This window comes from Ambystoma mexicanum, chromosome 1p (assembly GCF_040938575.1).
Source record: "Ambystoma mexicanum isolate Mex_15411 chromosome 1p, UKY_AmexF1_1, whole genome shotgun sequence".
NCBI lineage: Eukaryota > Metazoa > Chordata > Amphibia > Caudata > Ambystomatidae > Ambystoma > Ambystoma mexicanum.
In genome coordinates, this window is record NC_090921.1 from 663,031,012 (window position 1) to 663,035,818 (window position 4,807).

The 4,807-nt window shown below is 42.3% G+C and overlaps 1 long non-coding RNA gene across 1 annotated transcript in view; it reads left to right on the forward strand.

The window, feature by feature from the left end:
* The window catches only part of LOC138553302 (uncharacterized), a 56,945-nt gene extending 55,116 nt beyond the window's left edge, over nucleotides 1–1,829 (forward strand). Inside the window, exon 2 of the long non-coding RNA XR_011297173.1 lies at nucleotides 1,031–1,829. This is a non-coding gene — a long non-coding RNA (uncharacterized lncRNA). The remainder of the gene's footprint in view (nucleotides 1–1,030) is intronic.
* The last annotated feature ends 2,978 nt before the right edge of the window (nucleotides 1,830–4,807 follow it).

The following is a 4,807-nucleotide window of genomic DNA, read 5'->3' on the forward strand; positions in this document are numbered from 1 at the left end:
CGTCTAATTTTTCAGCACAAGTAGTAGAATTAGTAGCGCTATTGTCGCACTTGAGAAACATGAAGGGCAGAAAGTGACAGTGTACAGTGACTCTGCCTGTGTGACTTCAACCGGACATGCAGGATTGTCATGTTGGAAAAGGAGGGGCTTCCTCCACACAGATGGCTCTACAGTGCAGCATGTATCCTTATTGGATAGACTCATTAAGGCACTACAACTCCCAGTGGCCATAGCGGTCGTTAAATGCGCAGCACATACTACTAATCAAACAGATATTATCTCTTTCTGGAATGAAGCTGCAGACAAAGAAGCCAAAAGAGTTGCATATTCTCCAGAAATTTTGAGTTTTGAAACTGAGAGTATTAAAGAAAATGTTGTTACAATGATATTAGTGCAAGAGGGGTTTAATAAGTTGTCGATAACCCAATTAATAGAGATTCGAGGAAGTGCACCACATGAAGAGCAAGAGTTATGGAAACAAAGGTTCTTCATCCCCGATGGAAACATTATGGTGACAGGACAGCACTGGTAAGCCAGTGATGCCTGTGACATTATTAAATGTAGTGCCTGAACAGCTGTATTACCCTGCGCATGTAACTAGAGAAAGTCTTGCTGCCAGTATAGCAGAAGACTGGTTCATTCCTAATTTCTTGGAACACGTTGGACTATCTATGGAGAACAGCATTGTGTGTCAAAAGTTTACTGCTGGGTATACACTGAGAACGATTAGAGGGGTAATATCTCAACCGAATGGTCCATTTGAGCATTTACATATCGACTATAATGGAATGGATATAGGTATATATTAGTGGCGGTGTGTCCTTTTTCTAGGTGAATCGATGCAGGTACGTGTACACACCCTGATGCCACTTGTGCAGCAAAGTTTTTAGTGCATGAGGTGTTCCTGAGGTGGGGTGTGTGTGAGGTGCTAAGATCCGATAACCGACCAAATTTTGTCAAAGAACTATTTTAACAGATAAGCCTTTTATTGAATATAAAGCACATGTTTTCTTCTGCTTATGACCCGCAGGTGAACGGTGTATGTGAGAGACTCAACGACCTCCTCAAAGAAAGGATTGCCAAGATCAAATTGACTTTGAAAAGCGGATGGCTGAATTGACTACCCCTAGTCTTTTATGCCCTTTGGAATTAGCCAGGATCAGACCACCATTTTACCCCGCACAAACTACTTACAAGCCGTCTAATGAAAAGGCCCCTTAAACCTCTGTCTAGGAGTAGAAGTGATGCACAGAGCGTAGCTAAAACTTTAGGCAATGAGATGCATGATTATTTGACATGTATGACCTCTAGTATTTCTTTCATTTCCGATCAAGTCAAGCCCCAAGGGGGTCGGTCTAAGAACACAGAAATAGATAATTTGGCAACCAGTTCAAGCAAACTATTACCACCAACTAAGTTATATGTTGGGGACCTAGTGATAATCAAATATTTTACCAGGAAGTGGCATGAGCCACGTTTTCATGGCCCTTTTATTACTGAAGAATTGTCCCATTCTGCTGCTAAGATACAAGGAAGAAGAGCTTGGCTGCACCTGGGTGATGTGAAGATTTATAAGGGTGAGACCTTCGCTCCTACCGTTGCTGATCCAGAAGCAAGACCAGAAGAATTTCAGCGTGTGCAGACCGGATTGATGACCGAGAAGAAAGACGATAAAACAATGAGTGATTAATACATGCTTTATTTGCGCTGAAATTCCACGGACACTCCTTATAGATAGTTTAGCAGTGAATGAAAACACTTGTGGAGGATTTCTAGAATTTTGAAATGAACTTTTAGAAATACATATTAAAGCAGAAAATAAAACATCAGAGATATGCCTAAATGTCCGTTTTTTATCAGAAATTGGAAATGAGATCAGGATCCAGATTCATTTTGTGGTGAATATTTGTTCTAAGTGATCAAGCATATGGTGCCTACTGATAGTGATGTTCATCGGCTTGTGCTTGCTGTCTTTGTGTTCATACTTCAGTCTTACCCTGCTCTTGTTAGAAGAGACGTTAGTATTCAAACTTTCTTACAGGATCATAAAAATGAGCAAGTGATAAGAAGACTCCTTGCTATAATTGAACAGATTTTACAGTTGCAAACATAAAGAAACTTTATGATTGTATTAGAAATGATTAACAAAGAGAGTGGCACGTTCTAGAAAATGAACAAATGCAACAAACAGTAGGGGATGCACGAGATATGGATGCCTATGTTCTTATGCATAACATATGCTTGCATGATTGTTCTCTTTGTCTTTCTGTTCCTCATCTTTCACAGTCTCTATCATGTTAGTACTCCTGAAGGAGAAGTCCCTATGGTTCTCCCTACTGTGAAAACTACTTTTGATTTACTCTATGATTACTATGCAGAATTTGGGAGACACAAAAGAGACGTAGAGGAAGATAGTGAAGGGATAAATACCTATTTAGATAACACAGCTCACCAGCGTAATCACATGTGGTACCAAGACATGAGAAAAGGTGGGGGAGAAAGCCTCTAGGGAGGGTTGGTACATCTGTTCTCTCATCCCCTATGCCATGAATACAGTACAAACTTTCATTGCCAGAGAGGTTCCAGAGCACAATGCAAAGTGCTTCAGTCATCTTGCAACATGTACAACTGAAGGACAATTTCAAGGAAGCTGGGCAACCTTGCGATGGAGATCAAAATTGACATTTCCATACCAGGATGACTATATCAAAACGCTACAAATGGAAAAGGGGCCTGGATGGAAGAGCAAGATGCTTGTGGATCCTGCTGCAGGACATGATGAGGTGATTATTGAAGAGATGAAGAGAATGAATTGCCCTGATGTGACAGAAATAGCCGGATCACCTGGATGTTGGGAACAAACTTAACTATTGATCTATGGACGTGTGAATTCCAAGAAGGGATGGGAAGAAGGAATGAAGTCCTATGCAGCTCACCTGCTGAAACCAGATTACGTACAAGAGGTGCAGAAAATGAATGACGGGTGTTTAAAGTTATGGGGCAAACATTCCAAATTACTAACATGGGTAGAAGACAAATCAGGCCCAGTAGTTGTAATCCCATTGGTTAATGCAACACTGTGCTTCCAAAGACAAGGAAAGAATCACGTGGGATATATCAAAGAATGCAAAACCACAATTGACATTCGTAGGATGGGAGAAGGGACAGCCATCCTTATGGACAGATATTGGGCTTGCGGATCTAGAGCTTACATAAAGTTGGCCAAGGACGGGGCGGAGTATGCTCTTTGATGCTCATCCATGTCCTAGCATTAGTGATTCCTCAAAGCGACCTGAACATTAGTGAATTTCCTAAAGTAGATGCCCATTTGAGAAAAAAAGATCACTACAACTTTGTCAAGACTCCTGAATCGCGTAGAGTAAGAATACCTCCGTCTCTAAGTATCCAACAGCGAGATACAAAAACTCGCTATTCGATCATTGGAGCCGAAGGTGGCAGGAACAGGAACACTGGGTCCTCTGAGTGGCTGCAAAGGAAGGTGCAAGGTTAGGTGATAATCAAACAACCCACGTGGTGTGAACAATCAGAAGAAATAATAAAGGCAAGCACCTACCCGGGGTTTGATGGTTGGCTAACACCAAGGGAGGAAAGTAACTGGAGAATAGAAATGAAGGATGATAGATGAGGGTCCTGTTCCCTCAGTGAACTATGCTGCAGCGACCGGGGATGACACCTGGTAACAAAAGGCAGACTAAACAGAGGTTCACAGGAAGCACCTGGGGAAGGAGGATTCCTGAAGTCAGTAAGGGTGGAACAGAAGTCCAATGGTAAGTGGTTTCCAAGGACGAGAGATTGAAGTTTGAAGTTTAGTTTATTTGTAGAGCGCACCAGGCCCATGGGCAACCGGGTGCATAATGTTAGGTAGAAGTTACAACAAGAGTATACAAGAATACCAAATTTACAGGTAATACACAAGTACAAATTTACAGGTTATATACAAATACAGAATTTACAGGTTATGATCGATTCAGTGTGGCATATGTACACAGATAGTATATATTGCAGGTAGAGAGCTAGGCTAGCATGAGGAACCTCATGCTTCTGGTTAAACAGCCAAGCTTTGGCGTTGTTCTTGAACGTTGGGAACGAAGGTTCGATTCTTATGTGGGTTGGCAGACTGTTTCACAGTTTGGAAGCTAGGACAGGGAAGCTCACACCACCTGCTTTTTGAGTTTAAATCTGGGCAGGGTTAGGCTGTGAGTTTGGGCTGATCTGGTGGGGAGGGAAGAGGAGAGAAGTGTGAGGCGCAAAGAGAGGTAAGGAGGGGCGTTGTTGTTCAGGCATTTGTGAATCAAGGCTAACATTTTCAGGGCGATTCTTTGTTTTACATGGAGCCAGCATAAGTCAGATCTGATGATGGAGATATGGGACTGTCTAGGGATATTGAGAGCTGCCCTTATGGCATTATTTTGAATAGTTTGAAGTTTATTGAGGTTGGAATGTCTAGTCCCTTGGTAGAGGGCACTGCAGTAATCTATTTTGGACATGATGAGTGTTCTAGTCAAAGTAGTGCAGTTGTGAGGGTTCAGGAATGGTCTGCAGGCGGTGATAAATTTGCATGTACATGCTGAGGCCGACCTAACAGCATTTGTTTGTCTCTTCAGGGAAAGGGTGGAGTCCAGATAAACCCCTAAAGTTTTGGTGTCTTTGGAAACCTTGATGACGTTGCCGTCAATAGTGAAGGCCTTAGGGGATTTGTCAAGTTTGTTAAGAAGATAGGTGGATCCTAGTAGTAGGAGCTCCGTCTTATCGTCGTTGAGGCAAAGCTTGTGTTCCGCCATCCAGG